The sequence below is a fragment of the Apium graveolens genome, chromosome 11 (assembly GCF_009905375.1).
Source record: "Apium graveolens cultivar Ventura chromosome 11, ASM990537v1, whole genome shotgun sequence".
Classification (NCBI taxonomy): Eukaryota; Viridiplantae; Streptophyta; class Magnoliopsida; order Apiales; family Apiaceae; genus Apium; species Apium graveolens.
The window spans coordinates 22,319,686-22,336,271 of record NC_133657.1 but is presented as its reverse complement, the minus strand read 5'-3'; positions in this window follow the sequence as shown (position 1 = coordinate 22,336,271).

The window sequence follows — 16,586 nt, the reverse complement described above, 5'->3', positions numbered from 1 at the left end:
TGATTAGTTTTATGAATGCAAGGGATGCTTTTACAAGACTGAGGAAGACATAATTAGCTGAAAGGGTGAGCGAGAGGAATGAAAGACATGCAAGAGAAAAGGTTGGGAGGGAAGAAAAGGGAAGGAAATATGCCCAGGAAATTGAGATGTTTGAGCAAAGGTTTAATGAGCTAAATGCTAAGGGGTTGAGCAGAGTTTCTCCAAATGGTGTGTTTATGTATATCAATACTCACAAGTTATCAAGGTATAGAATAAATCATATTGACAGTTACTCCTTAAGTGAATGGCTCAAACTGGTAGAAGCTCTAATAGGAACTGAGATTAAAGAACTTGAATATCTAGTCAGACTCAAAGATCAAATTAGAGAACTAGGCTATGAGTGTTATTCCCAAACAATGCAACAAGAATTACAGAAGGGGGGTTGAATGTAATTCTGGCTTCTTTTTCTTTTTAAGAACATATATAACTGTGTTTGATTTTGCAAGAAGTGTAGAATAAAAGTAAAATAGAAATCAAAACACAAAATAATAAAACACAAGGCTTTAAAAACTTTCTGGTGGATTTGAACTTATCCCCATAGATATATATATATATATATATATATGAGAACTCTGTGATGCTTGAATAGCACACAACTGCTTACAAGTTCACTTACAGAATTACAGAGAGATGCTCAATAGATACAGCTTTTTCTATCTCTCTTAAAATAATTTTGGCTATCTCAGTTGTTTGTTCTACTTGCTACACTTGGTTTATATACTACCAAGATACATGATAAAAAGACAAACAAGTAAAACAAAATTATTTCTAGTCTATTTTCATGTTGCTTCATTATACTTTCCAGCATCTTTGATATCTTTATATTTGCATGGAAATGGTAATGCTTCTAGTTCTCTAAATCCTGTAATTTGGCTGCCACATTCCTTTTGCAAATACCCGACGCATGTGACTGTGTTGTCACTGTCAACAGCTATTTTGAACTAGATCATCCGTCGGGACTATGTTGGTCATCCGTCGGTTTCCTAGTTGATCATCCGTCGGGGGTCTTTGAGAATCATCCGTTGGGAGCCTTTTCTGCCACTTGACTCTATTTCACTTATACAGAATTACAAGACATCTTATATTTACAATTAGTCACCCTATTCTGTATATCAATCTAGTTGTCAACATGACTTAAAGAATCCTACAGAATCTACTCAACTAATATATTGTTGTTTGCAGAATGTGCTACAAGACTTATTATTACATAAGCTACACTCTCAATGGATGTTCATAGATCATCCGTCGGGACTGTAAAGATCATCCATCGGGACTATTATAGAACATCCATCGAGAGCTACAAAATCACTAAGTTAAATCTACTAAGGTGTTTTTTTAACTTATCATGAAGTTCACAACATATTCCTAACAATCTCCCCCAATTTATATCTACTAGAATTGTAGCCATAAATTAAGAGAAGCTTGATGATAAAAAAAACCCTAAAAGTACAAATTGAATTATGGTAGATGAAACTAGTAAGTGCTTCAGTTTATTTGAAAATTGAACAAAGTAAAGTGTACAAAGAGTTCTCACGATCATTTTCAAGGTGCTCCTCTAGTCTGAGCAAATTTGTTTTATCTCCTTGATTGTCTTGATTTCTTCCCAAGTTTCCTGTTGTTTTCTTCTATTTGATTCTGGAGTTGTCTGTGAAATTTAATTTCTTCAGAGTTTGTTAGATCTAGCTTTTCTTGCATTTCCAATAGAGTCTCATTGCTTGAGATGCTTAATTGGTCCTTCAATCTGAAGAATCTTTTAACACCCTTATCATCCTTGAATTCCATCAGCCAGTAGGGCCTCAAGTATACACTGTTTCCTGTGAAGGGAATTGAAAGAGTCTTTGGGAGTGCATCTGAAGCTTTTCTACTCCTTAATTCTTCTATCTTCTTTAAGATCATTCTCTTAGCAGTTACATTGAATCCAAAATCTTTCTTGAAGGATGAGAAGATCTTTATTAGAACAAAATAGCTCTCTAGAAGAATTCTGTGAAGGGGCCATATGAACTCTTTAACAGCATTCTATTTCAACAGTAGTCTCTCAGGGAGATTTCTATGATCATCAATTGCTCTTAATTCTTCTAGCTCATCAATGTAGAGATTGATATCTGAAAATTCCTTAATATCACATAAGTATAGAAGATCTCCCTTACTGACAGTTGGTTGAGCTTTGGTTAGGATTTTAATTTTGAGTTTCACAGGTTTAACCTTCTTGATTGCTCTTGTCTTTGTCTTCTTTAGCTTGTTGAAGATTGGTAAATTAAGTTCAGGAATTGGAAGACTTTCCTAGTCTATTGGCTCATCCTTGGGAACTATAGGCTCACCATGAAAATTCTTTGTAGGATCCACCTTCAATTCCTCATGCACCACTGAGGGCTTGGATGTTTGAGTTGTAGTTGTAGACTGTTTGGGAATGTCATCTTCCATCTTTCCATCATCAAAATCCAACATTCTTTTGGGAAGAATCTTGTATCTGAACTTCCTTTTCTATTGAGGTTCCTTGTGCATTTTCTGATCTTGATCTTCAGTTACTATAGGTTGTTTCTCAGAAATGTTAGTTGCAGTTTTCATAGCTTGGAGTTTGGCTAATATAGCATCTTGCTTTTTCTTTTGTTTGAGCTTTTTAGCATCTAAAGCAGCTTGATTCTTTTCCTGTTTAATTCTCTCCTTTTCTTCCTTCTTGGCTTCTGCAAACTGAGGGTGTCCAGCCACCACACATATTTCTTTCCCATTCCTGTAGATCTTAGCAATTCTTCTCTTTAGTACTGAGCCAGTTGGATATTTGAAGAATGCAATGGACCATGCCAACGACTTCTTTTCATCTGGCCTTGGAGTTTCAAACATGAGATCTAAGGGATTTTTGTCAGATGTCTTTGGATAGTTTCTTTTGGGCTTCAAAACTAAATTGGCTTTTGGAGTCTTTTTGCATGATGGTTGGCCCTTTTCCATATTGCCCAGACTCATTTCATTCACTAAAATTAACTTGACTTGAGATGAGTGATGAAAGATCTTGTCTAGTTTCTCTATTTGCCCAAATTTTTCCTTGATGTTTTCACCAAGCTTCTGCCACTGTGCATCTAGTGCTTGTTCAACAGCTACTACATCAATTTGTTTAAGATGTTCACTTAACTTCAACTTAGCAGCTGCTAATTAGATTAGATCAATGTTATCCAAGACTGGTGACTTTGTGAAGGTAATTGTTGGCACAATTACTTTGCTGACTTGAATATTTAACACTTGCTCCCCCTCACTTGTTGACCCTCCTTGACTAACTCAGACAACTGAATCTTCTTTCTCCCATTTTTGTTAGCATCAAATTGAATAGAGGTAGGGAGTTGTGCAGCAACCGGTTTCTGCAGTAGTTGAGTCTGTTGAGCATGATGTAGATGGATGGCAGTTAGAGATCCTTCCAGTGCTTTGAGTCTTGTATCCAGGGAGTCTACCTTCATGGTTAGATCAGTATTTTTCCTGAGTTGTCTCTATATGTCAAGCATGGTTGTGTTGGGAAACTTGGCATCCAATCTCTCAAACACCTCCTGCTTGATTTGAGCTATTTCTATTTTGAGTGTAGACACATCCAGATTGTGTTGAAGAGACTGAATTTTGTGCAGTTAGAGAGAGTTGAGATGAGCTTGGAGAAGCTTCTTGGTGTTGGCATTGGTGGTGGCTTGAAGAGCTGTCTGTGTTTGTTGAATGATGTGGAAGTGGGTAGACTTAAAATGTTGCTCATCACATTCCTTTGAAAATACCCAACATGGAATGTTGGAACTGGAGCTAGGGCCTACTTCTCCCCCTATGTCCATAAACTCTTCTTAATCATCATCTTCATCCCCAAAGAAGTCTTCAGAGCCACCAGATGGATAATCAACATTATCATCAGCCTTGGTTGGCATGGTTGTGATGGCATCCTTGGCCCTTTGCATAGAAGCAGTAGTATGCACCAAATTTAGCATTTTCTCAGCAGCCACATTGTTCTGTTCATCTATAATTTGATATGCCGAAACATGGTGAGTAAATGCCTCAGCTTCACAAGAGACAGAGTCTAAAACATCTTGATATTCTTGCTGAATTAGTTGTTTCTTTTCAGCCTCATTGACATCCATTCACTCACTTACAATGGGTTCTTCCCATTCTTTTGTACCTGCTTTTTTCTCATTTTCTCTCTCTTTTTGCATCAAGGGCTCCCCTTGGCTCACCACCCTCACACCCTCACCTTCACCTACTAAGGTGGAACTCCCCTCACACACTTTTGCTAGGCTGAAAGAAATAGCCTGCATTGCTTCTCTCATTTCCTCTCCTTTTGCCTGAGAGCAACTCAGCCTCTCACTACGTTCACTCCATTCCCTCAATTCTAGAAGTGATTGTACAACTACTAGCTCATCTATACTTGTAAAAATTTTTGAAAATTCAGCTTGTGTAATGAGTACCAACGGATGAGGAACATCCATCGGGGTAGTAGTTAGGATAGCCGACGGATGACTGCTATTAGGCACATCCGTCGGGAAACAATCACTAGCCGATGGATGAACAATATGCATCGAAATAGAAGAAATGACAGAGGTTGGAGTAGAAACTATTGTGGACTCTGTGCAGATTGATGATAATTTAGACACAGAAGTCTCAATAGTTCCTGAATAATAGGCAAGTTATCCAACAAATCATCTAAAAGATGATGCTCACTTGCACTGAATTTTGGCTTCCCCAATAGAGTTAAAGAAGGGGAATCAGGAGTTGATGTGTGAATCATATCCATATCCAGAGAATTTATGGGAGAGTTTTGTGTGTGAGGTGCTTCAACTGTTAAAGATTTTGGGCGTGATTCCACATTTACAGGAGCCACATCAACCTGACTTTGAGAAGGTGCATGTACTGAGTCTTTGACTACAGTAGGCACTGTGTGTGCACCCTGTATATTCCCAATGTGTTTAGATTTTTTCTTTTTAGCATAGGTTTGGGGCGAGCTTGTGTCACTTACCCTTTTGGGAGATGCCCGCCCGTAGGGCCCGACTTGCTGTGCTCTTGGCTGAGAGGTTTGTTCAATAGTTACATCCTTTTGGGAGGATGCAACTAGTAAAGAGCTAATCTCCTTATTAATCAATATAGTTTGTTGGGAAACTACAGTGTGGCTAGGCTGTGATTCACTCACCTCTCCAACCTTATTCTTAGGGTTTCTTTGATGTTCACCCTGTCCCTCAACAGACTTACCCACCTTCACACTCCCCTCTTTGAATTTGGTAGATTTTGAAACTGGCATCTTTTGAGAGACACTAGAGTGTGGTTTCTTTGACTTGGATTTTGAAGATTTGGATTTTGTGGCTTGGGTAGGCATCTGTTGGGTTATTGACACAGATGTTATAGCCACAGACAAAGGCAAATAAACTTGAGAGGTAGAAGGAGCAGGGACAGATGTGTTTACCTCACTTACCTGAGGGCACTCCATGATAGGAAAATAAACCAAGGGCACCTTCTTGTGGAGATCAGCTCTATTTAAATCTGCAATTACTCTTCTTTCTTAAACCCAACAATCTAGTTTGTTGGTTGGGTTCTCAATCACAATATCCTCACAGACATGGTTAACAATAATCATAAGAAATCTAGCATAATAGACATGCTTAGATCTTTTATTAATCTCCCCTAACTTGTATCCTAACTCAAACATGATGGCATCACTAAAATTATAATACTTATCAGCAAGAAGCATGTAAAACATGTTAAGCATTGTAGTGTTGACAGAATCAAAGTTGCTTATTTTACCAGAAAATACCTTGGTAACTACATCAGACAAATAACTCCACTCTTTCCTAAGACCAAACCTCCTAATTTCACTTAACTTGGTGGTAGGAAGTGCATAGCCCATAGAATTAAGCAAATTAACTATATCAACATCTGTGTGTGGTTTAGTAGTAGTGTTATCAGAAATTTTAAAGCATGCTTTGATGATATCACTGTTAATGCAATATTCTTTACCTTTAATAGAGAGAGTGATAGTTTTGTCATTAGACTGATATACAGCAGTAGTCCACATCTCCTCCACAACTTCACAGTAGATTGTTGGTGATTTCAGCATAGCATAGCTAAGCTTGCATCCCTTCACAAAATCCATAATTTTGTGATAATCTTCAGAGGATGGAATCCCTTTGTTTATAAGACCCACAAAATTGTTCTTCTCATAGATGAATCCTGACTGAGACATGATTTTGACTACTGGTGCCATTGTTAGAGCAAGGAAAGTTGCAGAAAGAAAGAGGGTTTGCTTTGAGGAAGAAGAGAGTAGTTAATTGCACTAGAGAAAGATAAAAGTTAAAATGAACTTGAACTCAGGCTTTTATATTTTCTCAGATAAAATGAGATAAAAATTAAAAGTAAAAATTAAAGACCCAATCAGAATTGCCCAAAATAGCCGTTTTAAAAATAAAATAAACTGTCAAACTTCTTTCAATTATCCGATGGATAATGTTTAGAACTTTAACGGCTAGGATGTAGAAAATTCAACGGATGAGAATAAAACAATTTATCCGTCGGGTTAAAAATAACCCATATGAGTAATTGATTTTTATCAGGCTCTTCTATTTCGACGGATGATCAAACTCGATAGATAATGGACATCCGTCGAGACGTAGGATTTGTCTTGGCCAAATTTTCATTTAAAAGCATAAAAATCAATTACGTTTCTGGCTCCATTTCAACTTGCAAAAAAAAATATCAAAAATGCTTTAAGAATAATTAAGCATACATCACCCACTTACCAACCTAGAGAAGATGGATTCATCAAGTGGCTTTGTAAAGATATCTGCAAGCTATTTTTCACTTGGAACAAAATGAAGTTCCACGGTATCATTCATTACATGTTCCCTAATAAAGTGGTACTTGATGTCTATGTGCTTTGTTCTTGAATGTTGTGCTAGATTTTCAATAATGGCAATTTGCACTTGTGTTATCACAGAAAATAGGAATTATGTCCACTTGTAGACCATAGTCCAGCAATTGGTTTTTCATCTATAAAATATGTGCACAGCAACTACCCGCAGCAATCTATTCAGCTTCTGATGTAGAAGTAGAAACTGAATTTTGCTTTTTACTGAACCAGGATACCAGCTTATTTCCTAGAAATTGACAGGTTCTTGTTGTACTTCTTCTATCAATTTTACAACCTGCATAATCTGCATCTGAATAACCAGTTAGATCAATACCAGAATCTCTAGGGTACCAAATGCCAAGTTTTGGTGTACCCTTGAGATATCTGAAAATTCTCCTAATAGCTATTAAGTGAGATTCTCTAGGATCAGCCTGAAATCTAGCACAAAGACAAGTAGCAAACATTATATATGGCCTAATAGCTGTTAAGTACAAAAGTGAGTTAACGATGCCTCTATAACTTGAAATATCCACAGACTTTTCAGTAGTGTTTAATTCAAGTTTAGTAGCAGTGGCATGGGAGTTTTTGTAGATGTGCAATCCATTAGTTCAAACTTCTTTAAAAGATCAAAAATATATTTTGTTTGACTAATGAATATTCCATCACTAACTTGCTTAACTTGTAAACCAAGAAAGTAAGTTAGTTATCCCATCATGCTCATTTCATACTTACTTTGCATTAATTTGGCAAACGTTTTGCAAAGTTTTTCATCTGTAGAGCCAAATATAATATCATCCATGTGGCGCCCTCCAAACCCGGGTCAGAAGTTTGGGGTCCACATACACACACACCCTTTTAATTAACCTGCTTATAATAATAATAAAGAAAATAATAATATGCGATGACCCTACTTACCAGCTACCATGGATCGCAACAGGTTAAAGTATGCACACAAGCCACACACACACAATTATATTACAAATGCCCAAATCCCAACTATTCAAACTTAAAACTACATAATTAACATTATTACAACTTCAAAAACTTAAACTATTCCAAAAGCCTTTAACTAGCTTATTCCGATCAACCTGGAATCCTAGCTCTAGCACTGGATTGGGGATCCGCGCTACCAACAGGTTCCCTCTTAACTGGAAAAGAATATAAACAAAATCGCACAAATGAGCTAACTAGCTCAGCAAGTCACATTGACAATACTGAGAATAAATAATGATCAAGTGAAATGATTTAAGGTATCGAGTGAACAACAAATAATGAATTAGAATTGGATATTATATTTTCATTTTAAAAAGCAAGGTTAGGCTGCTGATCAGTCACGCACTAACCCCGAGCAAGGCACACAGCTCTGCTCTAATTACTGGATCCAAGACACACATTGGCCTAAGTTGACCACGAATCTGGTCTGACCACGAATCTGGTACATAATTTTATAAAACAATCCAATTCTATCACAATAACAAAATAAACAATGTAAAGGAATAAACAGAATTATAATCAACATGGAGTATTTAAATCATGAGAGGGGTCTCAATCTTTACAAGGAAACAAAATAGCAATTTCGAAGAATGGCTATCAACTGGTGGATAACAAAAGAATCAAAGTTTTAAAGATATAAGGATTTGGTTTTTCAATGCATAAGGTATAATTGTTTGAATATGTAAGCAAATCTTGGTTCAGTGTTTGGTATTTAGTTTATATGTAATTATGGAGTAGTATAGTGTATATGTGGTCCGTCTTCGGGTATTCAAAAATCAATGGTTCAGAAAGAATAAGGTTTACGGCTCAAAGATCAAGAACTAGAACCAAGGTGTAGGGTTCAGTGCTTCAAAGCACTTACAATATAAAACAGAACTATCAATTATCCATAATATATCTCGAGAAAGTTCAGAACACTTGCCTTGTATTAGCCTGCTACACTTCACTAACTTCCAATCACAATCTCTTACTCCTCGACTATTTGTTTTCCTTTCCTACACTTTGCTTCTTCTGTTAGACGTCACAAGTATCTATCAATACTCGCTTTCATTTTATTATATTCGACATAAGCTTCTAACTACCCTTCGTTTCACCCAAATCCGATTAACGGATTGAATGTTATGCTAAAAACAAATAAACACTGAACATATAGACCAATGGTCTAACAAAAAGTCACGTATAACACATACCACGTCAAACAACTAATGAAATTCCATTTATAAAGAGGTCTCGGGTTATAAACACTCTTTCAAGTATTTAATATGATTTTTAAATAATTTTTCGGAGTCAAAACGGGTCGTTGGATCAATTTCGGGTAATAAACAGAGTCTGATTACTCCAATCTGGCTCAACAATAATTTTATATTAATTATCGAGCCTTGAAAACAATTTAGAATAATATTTTAAAGCTCAAAACTATTTTTCAAGATTTTTGAATTACTTTAAAGTAATTAAATCCAATTAAATAATCAATTAAGATCAATTAATAAAGAATTAAACTAATTAATCAATTAATTAATTAATTAATAATTAAAATTAATTAATTAAGTAATTTAGATTTATTTTTGAATTAAAAATGAATTTTAGAATTAAAATAAATGATTTTTGGAATTTAAAATAATTAAAACTATTTTTAAAATCATTTTATAAAAAGAAATCCTATTTTTGAAAAGTTTCTAAACAGAAATCCTAAATTCGAAAATTTTGTAAATAGAAATCTTATTTTAATAAGATATTAAAACGAAAGTATAAATTCTATAAGTTTTTGAAAACAAGGGACTGAACTGTAAGGATAATCAAACTAGAGGGGTCAAACTGTGGTTTGACCACCTTCTCCACCACGTCGCCGGCGTCGCCATTGCCGGCAACGTTAAGCTTTCCGGCGATTAGATTTCGAGCCTAGAAACATAAAGGAACTACGGGAATTTGTAGATTACGATACCAGGAGTAGAGATATACGGCTGATTTCAACAAATAAACATGCAATAATCCGGAAATTGCCCTTGAAATCCCCGACATCTCCGCTGATTCAAAAATCTGGCGAAAACTTTGAAACAACAATACAGTCACCACAGTTATCGTCGATTATCAAGGATTACGTGAACCGATTCCAAATTCCAAGGGGAACAAAATCCACTAACTCTCAACGTATGTTAATCCCTAAATAAGAAACCCCTATAAATTAATCAAGAACATTCATATGAACATAAACCCTAATTTTAAATTTCGATAATCAAACCCTAATTTAAACATGTTATTGAACTCCAAATTTGAAGTATAATATATGAAAATGAATGGCACAACATGCTCTACATTGTGAAATCATCAAATCACATAAACTATATCAAAATAAAAAATTCATATATAAACCCTGAATTAATTCGAATTTAATTAAACAAATAGGAAATTACCCTTGAAATCTGCAGTGAAATGGATGAAAGATTTGGATTCTAGATTTCAATAGCTTCGTTTTGAGTATATGCACGCCAAAATCCGATATCGATAACGCCTCCAGATTTGAGTTTGATTACGAAGAACGAAATATAAATATAGTATTTTCTCTGTTTTATAAAGATTTAACTGGTTTGCAAATGATTTTCTGTACGAAATAATTTACGGTAAGGGCTATTTATATTTACGGAAAATTACTACCCCGTTGGATCATTCCAGATATAAAATAGTACGTTTATTTATAAAAATAGATCCAAAACGGTACTGGTTTCGGAATAATTTTCCAAATCTGTACAATCTGTACTGCGGTCTTGGTCTCAGCGCCTGGCTACACGTATTACGAGGTGATAATTATAATAGTTTAATAAAAAGATCTTGTTTATTAAAAATACGAGTTTTATTGATTACCAAAACGAATTTTGTATCGAAAATATTGCGCCGGGACCCGCACAGGACAAACCGTACACCGGATCGAAAAAGTCAAAATATGGAAAATGCTCAGAATATTGCAATTAGGTTAGAAAGGAATCCTCGGAAGAGTTTCGGGTTATAAAAACATAAAAACGGGTGAAGTCGTCTGTTTCCCAATTATTTAAAATAGTTTATAGATACTCGGAAAAAGAATTTATTAAATTCATAAATTTCCTATAAAATCACAAATCAATATAAAAATAATTAGGAAGATATGATAATTATCTATATTTTATTTTGGACATATAAAAATTAAAATACTCTAATTATATCAATTTTAAACTTCCAAACACATATACCACTTAACAAATAATTCACAGAATAAATACTGAATATGCATAATATTTATTTATTAACCAAAATAATTACACGATATATCCCAGATATTACAATCCACATATATTGAAAAAGTATGCTAGAGTCATTAACATTTCTAAAGAATAAAGTTTTGTCAACAATACCTCTTGTGAAGTGATTTTCTAAGAAAAACTTTGACAAAGTATCATACCAGGCTCTAGGTGCTTGCTTTAATCCATAAAGTGCTTTCAGGAGATAGTAGACATATTCTAGAAAATTTGGATCTTCAAAACCAGGAGGTTGACTGACATAGACTTCATCCTCCAAATCTCCATTCAGAAAGTCACTTTTGACATCCATTTGATAGACTTTCAAATTAGCATGGGCTGCATAGGCTAGGAAGATTCTGATGGCTTCAAGTCTTGCAACAGGAGCAAAAGTTTCATCAAAATCTATTACTTTTTGTTGACAATAGCCCTTAGCAACCAATCTAGCTTTGTTCCTGATGACTATACCATTTTCATCCATCTTCTTTCTGAATACCCACTTGGTGTCAATTGGATTCTTTCCTTTAGGCTTGGATACTAGCTTCCATTCCTTATTTCTCTCAAATTGGTTTAGCTCATATTGCATAGCTAAAACTCAATCAGGATCCAACAGAGCCTCTTCTACCTTTTTAGGCTCTTCCTTAGATAGAAAGCTTTTATATAGACATTCCTCTTGAGTTACTTTCCTTGTTTGCATTCTTGAGGATACATCACCAATGATCAGTTCAAATGGGTGACCTCTAGTCCAATTTCTTTGTTGTGGTAGATTAGCTCTAGATGAAGAGGCCTCATTATTGTCTTGATGTGTGACTGAGTTTTGTTTAGAAGATATCCCCTGAGTTTGTGGATCGTTGATTTGAGGAGGGAGTTCTTTCTGTAAGTGATCTGTTTTAACTCTCAGCTTCTCTCATTGTTTGGACGGATGATGCACTTTGTATCCCGACGGATGAATCTAATTGTCTTTCGACGGATGTATCTCGACTGATGCTGAATTTTGAACATCATGGGAGATAGTCTTTTCTGCATTTTTATTAGCTACTATTTCTTGATCACTGTCATCATCACTGTCATCACAACCTATCTCAACATTGTCAAATATGAGCCTATCATGAAAACCTTCATCTTTTAGTCCTTCAATCTTCTTATCATCAAACACAACATGTACAGATTCCATGACAATGTTTGTTCTAAGATTGTAGATTCTGAATGCTTTTCCAACAACATATCCAAAAAAAATTCCTTCATCTACTTTGGCATCAAACTTTCCATGCTGTTCAGTTTAATTCCTTAAAATGTAGCATTTGCATCCAAAGACGAAGAAAATTTAGAGTTGGCTTCCTATTCTTGAACAATTGGTAGGGTGTTATACATTTTCCTTGATTGACCAAGGAAATATTCTGAGTGTAGCATGCAGTATTCACAGCTTTAGCCCAAAAATATGTTGGTAGCTTTGACTCTTCTAGCATTGTCCTTGCAGCTTAAATAAGAGATCTGTTCTTCCTTTCCACCACTCCACTTTATTGTGGAGTTCTAGCTGTAGAAAACTCATGCATGATCCCATTATCTTCACAAAATGATCTCATCACATAATTCTTAAAGTCAGTTCCATTGTCACTCCTGATTCTTCTAACTTTGAAATTAGGATGATTGTTAACTTGCCTTATGTGATTGATGATGATTTCACTAGCTTCATCTTTGGATTTTAGAAAATATGTCCAAGAAAACTTTGAGAAATTATCTACAATTACTAGGCAATATCTTTTACTTGAGATGGAGAATATATTGACTGGTCCAAATAAGTCCATGTGCAACAGTTGTAAAGGTTCTTCAATTGTTGATTCAAGATTCCTTTTGAATGATGCTTTAATTTGCTTTCCTTTCTGGAAGGCATCACACAATTCATCTTTTGAAAACTCCACTTGAGGAATACCTCTAACTAATTCTTTCTTGACTACCTCATTCATGGTCTTGAAGTTTAGATGGGACAGCTTCTTGTGCCATAGCCAACTTTTATCTTGACTTGCTTTATTGAGAAAACAAGTTACAGATTCTGCATTTGTTGAGTTGAAGTCAGCTAGATACACATTGCCCTTTCTCACTCCATTGAGAACCACTTTGTTGCTTCTCTTGTTTTTCACAACACAGGCTTCTGCATTAAAAGTAACTGAGTTGCCTTTATCACAAAGCTGGATGATACTCAATACATTGTGCTTGAGACCATCCACTAGGGCAACTTCCTCAATGATGACATTATCCTTTGAAATCAAGCCATATCCCACAGTATAACCATTGTTGTCATCTCCAAAAGTAATACTTGGGACAGCTCTTTTCTTGAACTTAGTGAGCAGGGTAGAATCTCCAGTCATGTGCCTTAAGCAACCACTATCCAGATACCAAAGATTCTTTCTGTTTCCCTACACACGTCAAAATCAAATCAAGTTGATTTTGGTACCCAAGTTTCCTTGGGTCCTGTCTTGTTAGCCTTTTCCTTTGGTTTCTTAGGTTTGACCTCATTTGACTTGGGTATTTCAGATTCATCATTTGTCATTTGAGTTGGACCTTTGAAACCATTCATTATTGCAGAATTAGCATGCACAGATTGGTTAACATGAAAGGGCATACTTTATTAAAACATGTTATTCCAGTAAGGCATGCTAAATGGCATTTGTGGCATACTAAATGCAGCATAATATGGATTTTTTGCAAATGGCATGTTAGCATAATGTGCATTCAAATTTTGTGCAGGCATAACATTGAAAGGCATTGTAGGCATGCTGGGAAATGAAAGTGGTGCAGGCATAGGAGTAGGCATAGCAAGTTTGTAATTAACAGAAAAATGATTTACACTACCACACTTAACATAGATTTTTCTAGGAGGATATTTATCAGGGGTGTAGTTGTTATGTTTGCTAATTCCTACTTTCCCATTTCTATTGTTTTTCCTTTCTGACTCTGCCTTCACTTCAATTTTCTCCAGTCTGTCATTTAATTGCTTGATAGACAGATGGCCTACATTGACTCTTTTGTTCTGATTTACTTGACTTGATTATCTTGGAACTAAGTTCTTAGAAACTGATCCATACTTCTCATTAAGCTTAATAATTGAGATTTGCTAACTGACTTTATTTGACTCAATGGATGATCCATTTTCTCATTCGACGGATGATCCTCATCATCCCTCGAATCAACATCTGTCAAGTTACCATCTTTCAGATTGGAATCCAGATTCTCCTTGCTCTTTTTCCAGGCTGCATCACAAAAAGATTCTATACCTTGAACTTTAATAATCTGAGCATGGACATCTCTAGATGATTTTAATGCCTTAATTACTTCATGTTCTCGTTCAAGTTGCTTTCTTAAAATCTCCTCTTTCTTTAAGGATTCAGTTAGTTCATCTTTAGAAATCTTGCATTCAATTCTCAATTTTTCAAATTCAATAAATTGAGACTCTAGCACATTATTCCTCTCACTTAAAATCAGGTTGTTTTCTTTAATTTTGGTATTTTCATTAGTGAGGGATTTAAGAGTTACATGCAAATGATACAATTCAGTAGACATATCATTGATGGAATCATTGCACTCAGATTTAGTTAAATGAGCTAGATTAGTAGTGATTACCTGATTGCTTGATGAACTTGTTTCCGTTTCATCTGATTTGGCCATAAGTGCTAGATTGACACAGCTTGTATCTTCATCCTCTTCCAATCCATCTGCAGCCCAGTCATTTTCTTGTGTGATGAAAGCCCTTTCCTTTTGCCTGAGCAACTCAAAGTATTTCTGCTTATAATCAACAGGCTCAAACTTCTTTTTACCAGAATCAGGCTTTCTGCACTCACTAGCAAAAATGACCTGCCAAGCCACACTTGAAACATTTGAACTTAGACTTATCAACCATGTTTTTGTTTGACTTGGATGCTCCAAAATTCTTCTTGAATTTGAGCTTGGCAAATCTCCTGGATAGAAAAGCAAGATGCCCATCTATGTCATCCATGTCATCTTGACTAATATGGTCTTCATGTTCAGCTACTAACCCTTTTCCCTTGCCTTCACAAACTCTAGGGTTTGGTGCAGAGCCAACATCTTCAACCTTTATCTCCATCTCTTTTTCTTGCTCAGCAACCAATGCAATGGATCCTCCTTTCTTTCTTCCTTCCTCCATCTTCTCATCTTGCTCTATTTCAAGCTCATTGTTTTTATGATACCATACAGTCTATCCAAGGTGAATTCCTTGTAATCTTGAGAATTTCTCAGTGAGACTGTCATAGGTTTCCATTCCTTTGGAAGAGATCTAAGGAATTTAAGGTTTGAGTCTTTTGTTTGATAGACCCTTCCATGCAATTTTAGAGCATTTAGTAGTTTTTGGAATCTACTGAAAATGTCAGTGAGTGACTCACTTTCTTCACTGTGGAAATGCTCATATTGCTGAATTAATAGTTGCATCTTGTTCTCCCTTACTAGCTCAGTTCCATCACATATAACTTGGATTGTATCCCAAACATCCTTAGCAGTCTTGCAGTTAATGATGTTGTCAAACATGTCACTGTCAACACCATTAAACAAAATGTTCATGGCCTTTTTATCCTTTTGAACTTGTTCTTTATCTGGATCTAACCACTCTGCTTGAGGCTTTGGGAATGATGCTTCATTTCCTGTACCAGCTCTCATCGGGACATGTGGACCCTTTTCAATGTAGTCCACATAAGCTTCATCTTGACACAGGAGATACAGGTGCGTCTTCACCTTCCAATGGTGATAGTTGTCTTTGTCCAGAAATGGAATCTTTACTCCAACATCTTTTCTGTTCATCTTGTTGATTGATGATATTTACAGTCTTTATACTTCAAGAGCTTTCTCTGATACCAATTATTATTCCCAAACAATACAACAAGAATTACAGAAGGGGGTTGAATGTAATTCCGGGTTCTTTTTCTTTTTAAGAATGTTCTTACTTAATATATATAAGTGTGTTTAATTTTGCAAGAAGTGCAGAATAAAAGTAAAATAGAAATCAAAACACAAAGCAATAAAACACAAGGCTTTAAAAACTTTCTGGTGGATTTGAACTTATCCCCAGAGATATATATATATATATACATATGAGAACACTGTGATGCTTGAATAGCACACAGCTGCTTACAAGTTCACTTACAGAATTACAGAGAGATGCTTAATAGATATAACTTTTTCTATCTCTCTTAAAATAAGTCTGGCTATCTCAGTTGTTTGTTCTACTCGCTACACTTGGTTTATATACTACCAAGATACATGATAAAAAGACAAACAAGTAAAACAAAATTGTTTCTAGTCTATTTTTATGCTGCTTCATTACACTTTCCAACATCTATGAATATATTCATATTTGTAGGGAAATGGTAATGCTTCTTGTTCTCTAAATCCTGCAATTTGGCTGCCACATTCCTTTTGCAAACACCCGACGC